Source organism: Rhinatrema bivittatum, chromosome 4 (genome assembly GCF_901001135.1).
Source record: "Rhinatrema bivittatum chromosome 4, aRhiBiv1.1, whole genome shotgun sequence".
NCBI lineage: Eukaryota > Metazoa > Chordata > Amphibia > Gymnophiona > Rhinatrematidae > Rhinatrema > Rhinatrema bivittatum.
Window position 1 is genome coordinate 209,298,292 of NC_042618.1, and position 14,820 is coordinate 209,313,111.

General features: G+C 44.8%; 1 protein-coding gene across 1 annotated transcript in view; it reads right to left on the bottom strand.

Annotated features, from left to right (window-relative positions):
• The window catches only part of RBM5 (RNA binding motif protein 5), a 255,667-nt gene that overhangs the window by 125,123 nt on the left and 115,724 nt on the right, over positions 1-14,820 (bottom strand).

Here is a 14,820-nt window from a genome sequence, read left to right on the forward strand (position 1 = left end):
GAATTCACATCTCTATTCAATCACATTTACGTGGCTGGCTTAGGTTGACAGAAGATCAGAAGTACATATCCAACTCTTCATCTGATTGCCCAACAGCTCTTTCTACACAGTAATTCAATGGACACTACATCCCCAATCAATATAAAGGTTACACACACTAACTTTTGAAATTTTCAAAGAAGTCATCTAACAAAAACTTACCGGAAGTCAATGTACTTTTTTTAAAAATTTATATTCTGCTTTATAGCATTTCAAAGTACATTACATTCAGGTACTGTAGGTATTTCCCTAGCCCCAGAGGGTTTACAATCTAAGTTTGCACCAGAGGCAAGGGAGGGTAAAGTGACACGCCCAATGTTACAAGGAGTGGCAGTCAGATCTGAACCCTGGTTTCATTGGTTCATAGCCTGTTGATCTACCTAGGCTATTTCTCCACTTCCTTAGATTTTTGCCATAGCAGTGTGACACTAGCTGTACCATTTAATATGCTAACACTCTACTTAACTATCATCTACTTAAGCTGCTAAACTGAAGAGGAGAGACTGTATTAACTTCCCATTTCAATAATGTCAGGTAACTCACAAAAGGGATTATGATAAAAAGTTTGTATTTTATTGCCCCCCCTCCCGGAGCCCACCACAGGTACGTGGGAGGTGAATCAAACTCCCCTCAGGCCCATAGCCTCGCTGCCATCCAGGCCCATCTGCACGGGCAAAGGTGAAATTACTTCTTACTTGATAACTTCCTTTCCTCTAAGACAGTCCACAAAAGTGGGTTATGCATGCCATGATGTTGTCACGCATATATAGCCCTACCCAGATATCAGCCTGCCAGTATTTCTATAAAAGCCAATAGTGGACAACTGAATAAAAAAATGCTAATGCAAATTATAGAATTTTTTCTTCTTCCAGATAACCGGAAGCACTGGACTCCTCAGGAAAAACAAAGAAAACCGTGCGAGATTTATCCTGAAGGGCACACTCTTACAAGATCTTGCACAGAACCAAAATAAAAGGTACCATTTGGTCCTCATTCTACCTTAATAAATACTTCTGCTAAGGACCAAGCAAAGAAAAATAAACCAGACCACAAGGCAGCCATGGGTGGGAGTGTGGACTGGCCGGCCTACCTAGAGGAAAGGAAATCGAGTAAGAAGTAATTTCTCCCTTCATACAGGCAGGCCAGTCCACGCAAGTGGGATGTACCAAAGCTACTCCCCAGAGGGGTGGGAGGCTGCCTGTGCTCACAACAGAACCATCTTTGCCACAACAGCTGCTGTTCGACAGACCTTTGCTAGAGAAATCAACCTCAATTCTGCCCAAGAGAGCCTGAACACTGGTAGAATGTGCCTTAACTTGCTTTCACAAAGGTTTCCCCACGATCACATAGGCCGCGGTTATCACATCTTCAATCCAATGAACCACTGTAGCGCAAGAGGCTGCCTCACCCTTACCACCACCATGAAGGAGGAAAAGCTGGTCCAATTTGTGAAAATCATTAGTAAGATACCGTAACAGAAGGTAACACATCCAAAGGATGCAGAACCCGAAATTCCTGTGCATCCAAATTCCTATTCAAAGATGATAAAAAAAAAAACTGACCGATTCAAGTGAAAATCTAAAACTAACTTCAGCAAAAAGGAAGGTACAGTTCTAATCTTCACCCTATCTAGACATGACAGAGCCTGCAATTCTGAAATCCACCGCACTGAACAGATCATGACCACGAACACTGTTTCCGTGGTCAGTAATCGTAAGGAAAGGTGCCGAAGTGGGTGACAGGTGGGACTCGCCAAAAAAGACAGCATTAAATTCAAATCACAAAGGGCAACGGAATACTTAACAGTGGTGGAATATACTTCACTCTGCTCAAAAAGTGAGACAAATCTGGATGAGAAGAAATCTCCCCTGCACACAGCCCTGATAACAAGCCTATGCTGCCACTTGCACTTTTAGCATCTTCAGGGCAAATTCCTTAACCAGGCCTTTATGAAGAAATTAAAAATTTAACATAATGGACCTTTCAATGGAAAACAGGATCGCTCTTGGCACCAATTTACAAAACTCTGCCAGACTCGAATGCAGGCCAAAGTAGAAAATTTCTGCGCTCGCAACAAGGTGCTTACTATGGGAAATGAATAATCTTGCTTCAAGAAATGAGCCCTCTCAAGGGCCAAACCCATAAAACAAAACTGAGCTGAGTTTTCATGAAGGATCAGACCCTGCCAAAATAGATCCCTGAGGATTAGCAGGCTCAGTCTGCCCTCCAGAAGACAATGTTGATCAACAAACTATGGCCTTCATGGTCAATCCGGGGCCACCATCAGCACAGAGCCTGGATGCCTTGCCACCTTCTGTAGCAACTTGCCTATCATGAGCCATGAAGGGAACACAGAGCAACTTGTCCCGCAGCCGTAACTGAACCAGCACAGACTCCGAGCGCCTGAGCGTCCTTCCTGCAACTAAAAACGATCCATATTTGCGTTCACATGATTCGCCATCAGATCCAGCAAGGCCATCCCCCAACGAGAAGCGATTTGGAAAGCCTCATGCACCAGCTCCCATTCTCCTGGGTCTAATGTGTGCTGGCTGAGATAGTTTGCTCACACATTTTCGACTCCTGCGTTATGGGAAGCAGACAGTGCGTGAAGATGCTGCTCTGCCCAAGGCAGAAGCAATTCCATTTCCAGAGAGACTAGTTATTTATTTAAGTTCTTTTAATATACCGATGCTCAAGACCATGTCTTATCGTACCGGTTTACAGAATAACTAGGGGGAAAAAACCAAATTAACGATGATATAGAAGGCAAAGTTACAAAAAAACAGGGAGCATGAACATGGGCACTAGAAGAGAAGAAGATGATCAAAAGAGTACAATTGGAGAGCCATGTAACAAACTAGTCAGGGAACAAACTGATTGTATAGGTACAAATAGCAATGTAGCAAAATAGTCAACGAACAATTGAATGCATACAGAGTATCTGAATTTGACGAGTAGCGTTGTCCTAAGCGATAGAGGTAAACGGGGTGGGGAAGGGACCGGTGCGGAGGGATGGGGGAGGAGGGAATGGGTGGGAGGGTAAAGAGGGGGAAGGTGAGAGGGTCGGTACTGGTTGGTCTAGTGTTCCTTCAGCGGTATGCTTGCGCGAACAGCCAGGTTTTCAGTTTCTTTCTGAAGGTGAGATGACATTGTTCCTGGCGTAGATGAGGGGGTAGTGAGTTCCAGTGGAGCGGTCCTGTTGAGGATAGAGCTAGTTTATGGATGGATTTGTGAACTGCAAATTTGTTTGGGGGGGCCTGGAGGGAGCCTTTGTAAGCGGATCTAATCGGCCTTGCAGAAGTATGGAGTTCGAGAGGGCTGGTCAGTTGGAGTGAGGATTGCTGGTAGACTGATTTATGAATGATGGTAAGAGTCTTGAAGAGGATTCTATAGTGGATGGGTAGCCAGTGTAGGATTTTTAGTATAGGTGTGATGTGGTCCTTACGACGTGTGTTAGTAAGGATCCTGGCCGCTGCGTTGACTCCATGTCAACGTTGACTCCATGTCCCTCTTTGATAATTTATGTAGGCTACCACCATGGTGTTATCCTACATCATTCGCACTGCTTTCCCGGCCAGCCAATCTGCAAACTGCAAGAATGCTAGTCAAACCGCCCAGGCCTCTAGTCATTTGACGGAATACACCATCTCCTCAGGGGACCACTGTTATTGAGTCACTAACTCTTGGCAGTGTGCTCCCCAGCCCTGAAGGCTCGCAACTATCATGACCACTATCTAATCGGAAACTTTGCTTCTCAGCGGACTCACTTTACTGCTCCTAGCTTCAGGGCAGGAGTATCATCCAGAAACACTGCCTGCTTGCTGACATTGAGCCTACAACACCTGCTCTTTCCTTTGAGCCGCACGGGCTAGTCCCGCCCCACCTCCCACATCACCACGAGGTGTCGGCTCAAAGGTCAGGCAGCGACGCCGGACCCAATCTTTGCTTCTCAGCGGACTCAATTTACTGCTCCTAGCTTCAGGGCAGGAGTATCATCCAGAAACACTGCCTGCTTGCTGACATTGAGCCTACAACACCTGCTCTTTCCTTTGAGCTGTGTGGGCTAGTCCCGCCCCACCTCCGTCACCAGGAGGCGCCGCGCACAGAAGGAGCGCAACAAAGGGGCATGCCCCTTTGTGCGCCCCTTCGTGTGCACTTAGCACTTTATACTACCTTTAATAATTCCATTTCTTCTTCGCAACTTTGACACTTTACCTGAAGAAGACAATGAATATCACCACAGTTACAGGAAACGGAAGATACGGATCTCTACAAAAAAAACGTAATGTATCACGACAATCTTAACTTACACCCATATTAACAACTAATACCGCAAAAAACTTCTGCTCTATTTTTCTAGCTACGCTAACCATATTACTTGTCAACATACAATCTATTAGAAAGAAAACACCAATAATATATGATCTAATTACTTCCACTACCGCTGACATAATTCTGATTACAGAGACTTGGCTTTACGAACATGATACTGTTATTTTAAATAATATGTGCCCAACAGGTTACACCCCTATATCACAACCACGCTCCAATAGACGAGGAGGCGGCTTATTAGCAATAATAAAATCCTCCCTATCACCCAGTAAAAAAAACATTCCTCAAAATGACTAAGCAATAGAGATTTTATTAACAACAACAAGTGTGCTAAACATCTGTTTATTATACAGCCCCCCTGGAGTTCTTAACAATAATCTCTCTAACTTTCTTGAAACGCTTTTCACTCTCCCTTGTGACTTAGAAAATACCATCCTTGCTGGAGATTTCAATTTACATTTTAACAACCAACAGAATTACCCTTCTGTTACACACTTAATTGAAGCATTAACTGGACTGAACTTTAAAGCTTTCATAAATGAGCCGACACATAAACAAGGAAATACTTTAGATCAAATAAACATCAACTATCCCCTATACGACTTCACCACAGATGTCACCTCAATACCATGGTCAGATCATTATTTGATAAAAGTAGTAGGAACAATCAAAATACCTAATAAAAATAACAATAAAATTAACTCATGACCAAATACAACTCTGCCAAAAAAAACTCAACACTGAACTCTTCACAGAAATACTTTTACCAAAAATTAACCAAAACCCACATTCAAACATATCTGACATGCTAAATTACTGGAACAACAGTATAACAAACTTTAAACACTGTAGCACCACTAAAACCGAAGAAAACCTTCAATAAAGTTTCAACCTGGTATAACGAATCACTTAAAGTCAAATGTAAACTTCGTAGTTTAGAACGAAGATGGAGAAAGAACCCAATTCCTGAGAGAAAACTTGAATACTACACTTTACTACAAAAATACAAAAAAGAAATAATAAAAACAGAAAATCATTCTACTCCTCTAAAATAAAGAACGCATATGGAAACCCAAAGGTTCTATTCTCAATTGTCAAAGATCTCACAACAATACAAGAAATTAGACCATTACACATATCAGACACCTTTTGTAATGATATAGCCAAGTACTTCACAACCAAAACAAGAAACATTTCAGCTGAATTTGAAACACTTCCTATTCCAAAACAATCAATTCCTCAATTAGATTTTTCCTTTTCAGAATTTACAAAAGTATCTGACACAACAATTATGAAGATTTTAACAAAATCCAAGCCTTCAAAAAGCCCATTTAATCCATGTTCTGGAAACCTACTCAAAGAATTAAAAGAACATTTTACTCCGTCAATAACAAAGATAGTAAATGCCTCCTTATCTCAAGGAGTCTTTCCAGACTCCATTAAAAAGACATCTGTTATACAGATACAAAAAAAAAAAAAAATCAAGACCCACTAGATTTAACTATCGCCCAATAGCTACTCTCACATCTATAGCCAAAATTATTGAATCTGTTGCTCTACATCAAATTTCAAATTACATTGAAGATCACAATATACTCCATCATAATCAACATGGTTTCAGAAAAGCCCATAGCACAGAGTCCCTATTAACATCATCATTTGACACCATTATAAGAGGATCTGACTAACACAAATTACATTCTCATTCTGATTGATATATCCGCTGCATTCGATACTCTGAATCACACTATTTTATTATCCAATCTTCAACAAATCGGTATCACTGGGACAGCTCTCCAATGGTTCACTACATTTCTATCTAATAGGCCACAAAGAATCACCCTAGGAAAACACAAATCAGAATGGTACACAACCGAAACAGGAGTACCACAAGGATCATCACTTTCTGCTCTTTTCAATATATATCTCCTACCACTATGCCGCCTCCTTGATGGTCTTAACATAAACTTCAAAATATATGCTGACGACATTCAGTTCATTATATCTTTTTCTAATACCTGGTCTAATACATTCTCCCTGATGCAAATATATGTAACAGCTATAAAAACTTAGTTGTCCCATAACAGATTAAAATTAAATGCAGCCAAAACCGAGCTAGTTTATCTTTCAACGGTTCCTGATTCTATCCATAAACCTCCACAATTCTTCACTTTTGACAAACAGCAAATACCCATAAAACCTTATGCAAAGAATCTAGGAATTTTCATTGACTCAAAATTATCCCTGTCAAAGCAAATATCTGAGACAGTTAAAAAATGCTTTTTTAAACTACATATGCTCGAAAAACTCAAACCTCTTAACTTTATCTGACTTCCGGACAATTGTTCAAGCTCTAATTCTAACAAACTTAGATTATTGCAACACATTATATTTGGGACTACCACTATCATCAATATATCCATTACAACTCATTCAAAATGCTCCCACAAGAACAATATATAGCTTCTCATAAAGATCATATAACATCCATCTAACAACAATTACACTGGCTTCCTATAACTCACCATATCAGATATAAAATTGTATCCACTACCCACAATTTGCTCTATAATGCTGACTTGGTATGGCTTTGCTCCATGTTACGCTTATACAAACCCCCAAGACAGCTACAATCCATGAACAAATGTCTGCTAGAAGTACCAACAGTTAAAACAGTCAGTTTGGCTCTAATCCGCAAAAGAACCTTTTCAGTTGCTGGTCCAATTTTATGGAACTCTCTTCCCGAAAATCTTCGACTTACATCAAACCGTAAAGAATTTAAGAAAATGCTAAAGACATCTTTCAGTGATGCGTACAATACAACTTACCGTAATTACAATAATACGATATACTCCTAGACTGCTACTATGCTCAAATTAACTATGTTTATCTATTTTAACCTTTGTAGGTAATCTGCTGCGTTTGACTATTTTAACTTATGTATGTATATTTGTTAACCGCCCTGACGGACATGTAAATGTCTTATTGTTTGCGGTATATAAAAGTTTTTAAAATAAATAAAACAAACTTCCAAGTCCACCCTTTGCTGAGATGCACCCTCTACAACCACCAGAGCAACTTCTGTTTCACCTCTGGAGGCAAAGACAATCATACACTGTACTCCTGGGACTGAGGACTCCATCTGGACAGTAAGGACCAGTGCATCCTCACCCAAGAGACTACATCCAGCATCACCATTAAGCCCAACATCTGTAGGTATGTCTACACCATCAAACGGTGCATTGCCCACAGAGCCAAGACTTGCTCCCAAATCTTCAGTATACACTGTTCTGGGAGAAATAATTTGCTCTGAGCCATGTTGAACCTTACCTAGATACTCCAGAACCTGGGAGGGCTGCAGCCTGCTCTTGGCTAAATTTATCACACATCCCAACTCTTGCAACAGCTGGACTACTTTGCAAGACACTACATGGCTCTCTTGCTACTGACTTAGCCCCGATTAGCCAGGCTAGATACAGGTGAGCTAAGATGCCTTCTGTTCAGGCCATCAACACCATTTTGGAAAAGGTTCTGGGTGCTGTAGCCAAGCTGAACGGTAACACCTGGAGCTGATAATAGCATCCTAGTACCATGAAATGGAAAAAATGTTGATACTCTGAGGAGTGGGATATGCAAATAGGCCTCCATCTGATTGAGTGAAGTGAGAAACTCCCTTCTGAACCATCATCACTGACCGTAAGGTCTCCATTCTGAAGTGGGTCACTCACGGAAACTGACTGCCCCCTTTCAGATCTAAAATGGGACAAAATGACCCCTCCATTTTGGGAACCATGAAGTAAATGGAATAGCAGCCTGTACCTTCCTGTTCTTTTGGAACTGGAACCATGACTTTCAACATGATCAGCTGCTGCAAGGTGGAAAGTACAGCAGCCCTATTCAAGGTAGTTGCATAGGAAAACCATAAATGCATCTGTAAGTGGTTGGATAAGCTCCAACATGTATCCATCGCTCACTAGCTCCAATGCCCACTGGTCGGAAGTGAGTTGGGCCCATCTTCGATAAAAATGAGACAGATGACCGCCTATCTCTGGCACCAAAGGATGGACCCCCAAAACTTCATTGCGAATGGGCAGCCCTCGAACTGGAGTTTCCATCCTTACCAGGCTTCTTTGATCAAACGACTGGGTCTGTCCAAAAGACAGATCTCTGGTTTCCAGAACCTTTGGATGGTTGAAATAGATGTGAGTTGCAAAACAGTCCCCTCAAGTAGAAGAAGCAGGGAGCAACAACTTATCCTCTGGCAACCGAGAAATCTTGGAATATCCACCATTTTGCCATCTTTTCTAATTCATCGCTAAACAACAGGTGACCTTAGAAGTGTAACTTCATGAAATTCAATTTAGAAATGGTATCAGTCAATCAGTTCCTCAGCCAAAGTAGGCATCTATTATTACTGAAGCAAATCCTTGAGCTGCTGTACATGCCAAATCATAACCAGCATCCACCAGGAATGTAGCCCCTGGTTCTAAGTAAGGGCCACTGTCTCCCAACACTTCCTGAGCCTCCTGGGTCAAATGCAAACTGGCTCACGCTACCATATTTCTTCCCACACAAAATATTTTTTCTGGACGGATTGAACAAGCTAGACCAATACCTCAATATTATCAAGCCCAACATCTGTAGGTATGTCTACACCATCAAACGGTGCATTGCCCAGAGAGCCAGGACTTGCTCCCAAATCTTCAGTATACGCTGTTCTGGGAGAAAGCAAATGTTGCTTACCTGTAACAGGTGTTCTCACAGGTCAGCAGGGTGTTAGTCCCCACATATGGGTGACATCATAGGATGGAGCCCAATCACGGAAAACCTCTGTCAAAGTTTCCAGAACTTTGACTGGCCCCTACATGCCCAGCATGGCACTAACCCTGCAGCCAGCAGGGGTCCCCCTTCAGTCTTGGTTAAAAGCTACAGGCAGTGCCGAAAAGTAAAACAAAACGTAACGAACCCAACACCGCAGGGCAGCGGGCGGATTTCGTGAGGACTAACATCCTGCTGTCCTGTGACAACACCTGTTACAGATAAGCAACATCTGCTTTCTCACAGGACAAGCAGCATGATGATCCGCACATATGGGTGAGTACCGAGCTGAGGATGTCCGAGAAATGCACCAAATGTACCCAGGCGTGCAAGGCACTAGGACTGGGATGAAATTTGGCCGAGGGCATCCTGAACCCTAACGGGTAGGCGGAAGGGTGTTAGTACGTTAAGTTGTAAATAAGTTACCAAGGACAGACTGGCCGAAAATGGAATCTTGTCTTCCAGTTTTGTCCAAGCAATAGTGAGCTGCAAAGGTGTACAGAGAACGCCAGGTGGCAGCCCTGCAAATGTCAGGAAGCGGCACAGATCGTAGGTGTGCTACTGAAGTTGCCATGGCCCTCACAGAGTGTGCTTTAACACGGTCTTGAAATGGAGTGCCCGCTTGCTGATAGCAAAAGGATATGCAGTCCGCCAACCAGGAGGAGAGAGAGTCTGCTTACCCACAGGCTGCCCTAACTTGTTAGGGTGGAAAGAGACAAACAATTGAGTGCTTTCCCTGTGGGCAGCTGTACGGTCTAGGTAGAAAGCTAGAGCCCGTTTACAGTCAAGGGTATGCAGAGCCTGTTCTCCTGGATTGGAATGGAGCCTGGGAAAGAAGGTAGGTAGTATAATAGGCAAGAACTTAGGGTGAGTGCGGAGTACCGCCCGGTCCTGCAGAAGTTTAGTGTAAGGCGGATAGGTAACTAGGGTCTGTAATTCACTAACTGCGAGCTGAAGTGATTGCCAGAAGGAAAATCACTTTCCATGTGAGATAGTGAAGATCACAGGAGTGAAGAGGCTTGAATGGTGATTTCATGAGCCGACCCAAAACCAGGTTGAGGTCCCAAGAAGGGGCCGGAGGACGCAATGGAGGCTTGAGGTGAAGCAAGCCTTTCAGAAAACATGTTGTACTGATATAGGAACATCCATGATACCTTTATGGAAGGCGGCTACCGCACTGACATGCATTCTGATGGAAGAAGTCTTTAGACCTGACTGATAAATGCCAGAGATAGTCCAAAAACTTCGTGATTGGACAGGAAAAGGGGTCAAGGGACCGAGAAGAGCACCATGACGCGGACCTTTTCCATTTGTAAGAGTAAGCTTTTCTCGTGGAAGGCTTCCGTGAAGCAATTAGGACACCGGAAACTGGTTCAGAAAGGTTAAGAGGCTGAAGGATTAACCTTTCAACATCCATGCCGTCAGGGACAAGGCGTGAAGATTGGGATGGCGGAGGCACCCGTCGTTTTGAGTGATCAGAAGCGGGTCCTTTCCCAAGGGAATGCGCCTGCGAATGGAGAGATCCTGCAGTATTGGAAACCACACTTGGCGTGGCCAGTGAGGTGCTATCAGGATCATGGTTCCCTTGTCCTGACGTAACTTCACAAGAGTCTTCGAGAGAAGAGGAAGTGGAGGGAATGCATAGAGTAGACCGGTTGCCCACGAGAGGGAGAATGCGTCTCTGGGCTGAGAGTGTTTGCTGCGAATGAGAGAGCAGAATTTCTCTACTTTTCGGTTTTGAGGAGGCGCAAAGAGGTCTATCTGAGGATATCCCCATTGTTGGAAGATGGAGTTCGCCACCGAGGGGTTGAGAGACCACTCGTGCAGTTGAAAGATGCGACCCAGCTTGTCTGCCAACAATTGTCCACTCCCGGCAAGTAGGTGGCCCTGAGGTACATCGAATGGGAGAGAGCTTCCGCCCAAATCTGTGCAGCTTCCTGACACAAAAGAAAGGAGCCCGTGCCTCCCTGTTTGTTGATGTACCACATGGCCACCTGGTTGTCCGTCTGGATCAGGATAACTTGATTTGAGAGGCAATCCTGAAATGCCCTGAGAGCATATCTGATTGCTCGAACCTCCAGGAAATTTATTTGGTTTTTGGCTTCCTCTGGAGACCAAGAGCCTTGAGTCTGCAGATTGGCCACAAGGGCTCCCCATCAGAGGTTGGAAGCATCGGTGGTGATAATTAATTGAGGGTTTGGAGCCTGAAAGGGCAAGCCGTGAAGGAGATTGGTCTGATTCTTCCACCAGGCCAGAGACTGACTGAGTGAGTCGGTTACGTGGACAATGATCGACAGGGGCTGAATGCTTTGAGTCCATTGAGACCTTAGAATCCACTGCATGACTCTCATGGCCAAACAGGCCATTGGTGTGACCTGAACTGAGGACACCATGTGTCCCAGGAGGATTAAAAAGTGGTGTGCAGTCGCGGAGTGCTGAGACTGCAGCTGGTGTGCAAGAGACATGAGAGTGAGAGCTCGCTGTTGAGGCAGAAAAGCCTTTGCCTGCAAGGTGTCCGGTGGAATGGAGAGAAAGCTCAGATGGTAACCCTGAGCAATTATCGCCAGTACCCATTGGTCTGAGGTGATTGAATGCCATAAGTTGTGGAAGTGGCACAATCGACCTCCCACTGGTATGTGAGGCAGTGGTATCTGGCTGCTGCTCTCTAGGTGAAGTCAAAAACCTGAAGCAGGCCCTGGTTGAGGAGCTGCTTGTGGTTTTTGTTAACGTGTTTGACGAGACTGTGCTTTTTGAAAAGGTCTCGTGGCATGGGATCTGGATGGTGGCGGGTAGGACTTCTTCGGGCGGAAGAATGACTTTGAGTCCTTTCTGAAGGGCTGTTTAGAAGAAGAGTAAGAAGGCATCAGAGCTGTCTTTTGGTCTCATGATGGCCCTTAAGTTCCACTACCGTCCACTGAATTTGTTCGCCAAACAGATTATCTCCTACACAATGCAGGTCGGATAACCTGTCTTGTACCTCAGGGCAAAGGTCAGAAGACTTGAGCCACGCCCACCTTCTCGCCGAAATAGCAGCTGCAGATACCCTAGTAGCAGTATCAAAGATATCATAAGATGATCTGATCTCATGCTTGCCTTCCTCAAAACCCTTGTTTACTAGGGTTTGGAGCTGATCTTGAAATTGCTGAGGCAGGGAGTCCGTCAAGTCTTGTATCTGCTTAAAAATGACCCTGTTATATTGGGTCATATAGAGCTGATAAGCGGCAATTCGGGAGATGAGCATTGATCCTTGGAAGACTCGGCGACCAATGGCATCTAGAAACTTCTGTTCCTTGCCAGGGGGAAAAGAAGTGTGAGGCTTTGACCTCTTTGCTCTCTTCTGTGCAGATTCTACCACTACAGATTGGTGATCCAATTGTGGTTTCTGAAAGCCCGGAGCCAACTGCACCAAATAGGTAGTGTCAGCTTTTCTGTGGACTGGAGCAATGGAGCCAGCATGTTCTCAGTTCTTCTTCAGGAGATCCAGAAGAACCTGGTGGATAGGGATGGAGGTTATTACCTTGGGAGCATCCAGAAATTGGAGCAACTCCATCATCTGATGCCTATCATCCTGTTCAGTCTGTAATTGGATGGGAAACAATTCAGACATATCCTTCACAAAATTTATAAAGGAAAGGTCTGCTGGAGGAGAACGCTTTCTACTTTCAGTGGGTGAAGGTGGTGAAGGCAAATCATTAGTGTCTAGTGAGGAATCATCAGTCCAGGTATCATAGGAATCAGCACCTGCCCCTCTAGGATGTAGAGGGGGACGGGATGGTGGGATACCTGAAGGTCCTGGTCTAGTCTCCGAAGGAATAATGGGAGGTACCGATGAAGGCATCGAAGGCACCGGCGCAGGCGAGGTCATCGATGGATGGCTCGGTGGCGCCGACAGGCGTATCGGCCCAGATGGTTGAATTGGTGGCGATGGACATATCTACATCGATGGCTGAGGCAGAACTCCCGAAGGAGGGATGCGAAACTGTGTTTCTCCTCCCGATGACAAAGTGAGCGGGGAGGGCACTGGCGCCATCGGTGACCCAGGGTCCATCGGTGGAAAAGCAAAATTGCTTACTTGTAATAGGTGTTATCCCAGGACAGCAGGATGTCAAAAGTTTCTAGAAACTTTGACAGAAGTTTTCCCCGCGATAGGGCTCAGTCAGTGACGTCACCCATATGTGAGGACTAGCATCCTGCTTGTCCTGGGATAATGACGAAACCACCTTAGGGACAAAGGACGGAACTGTCTGCAAAGACACCCGATCCGTCGAAATACGCAGAAAAGGATCCAGACACGACAGTGCCTGTAGCTCTGAAATCCAATGAGCCAAGCAAATAGCCACTAGAAACACAGTCTTCAAAGTTAGATCCTTCAACGAAGATCCGTTGAGAGGTTCAAAAGGGGAACTGCAAAATTTATTTTATTTATTTATTTAGATTTTTTATATACCGGCATTCATGAACAGGTCACATCATGCCGGTTTACATATGAACAGGGGGTGCAATTAAACAGTAGAACTAAAAACTAGTGCAAGGGGATGCAGTTACAATAAACCAGGGGTGGAATAACTAGGAGAGAGAAAAAGAGGAACAAAGGGGGTAAAAACTGTATGGGGATAAAATAAATATTTAAAAAAATACCCGAAGAACTAAATTCAGGCTCCAATCCGGACAAACTGGGTGGACGGGAGGCCGCAAATCTTTGACTCTTAAGAAAACAAGTAATGTCAGAGTGTGCTGCCAAGGAACAGCCATTGAACTTGCCCCGCAGGGCACCCAGGGCTGCAATCTGTACCCAAAGAGAATTGAATGCTAGTCCCTTAGTCAGCCCCTGCTGAAGAAAATCAATTCGAGGAACCTCAGCAGACAGTGGATCGCAGGCCTGTTGACAACACCACACCTTAAAACCTTCCAGACGCGCGCACATAAGCCATAGAGGTAGCCGGGCGTCATGCCTGCAGAAGGGTGGAAATGACTTGCTCAGAATAGCCCTTCAAACAAACGTCGCCTCAAAAGCCAAGCCGCAAAAGAGAAGTGATCCTCCTGATCCGAAAATATGGGCCCTTGGCGGAGCAAATGCGGTAGGTGAGCCAGCTGCAAGAGACCTTCAAGAGCTAGACGCACTAGATCCGCGAACCACGGACAACGTGGCCACTCTAATGCTAACCAGGACCACCCGGCCCGGATGAAGTTCTATGCGGTGGAGAATCCGACCTATGAGCGGCCAGGGAGGAAAAGCATACCAGAGAATTCCCCTGGGCCAGGGGCACACGAGGGCATCAATGCCCACCGAGCCCTGCTCTTTTCAGCGACTGAAGAAACGTTCCATCTTTGTATTTGCCTGTGTTGCTATTAGGTCCAACTGGGGTACGCCCCACCTGGCACAAATGCGGTTCTACGCATCGGCGGTCAGTTCCCATTCTCCGGGATTGAGTTGCTGTCTGCTGAGAAAGTCCGCTTGAACATTCTCCACCCCCGTGACATGCGAGGCGGCAATGCCCCTGAGACAATGTTCTGCCCAGGCGAACAGAAGTCGCGCTTCCAGCGCCACCGCGAGACGTGTCCTGCCTTGGTCGGTTGATGTACGCTACCGTCATCGCATTGTCTGAGAAGATTCGCACCAATCGTCCCTGA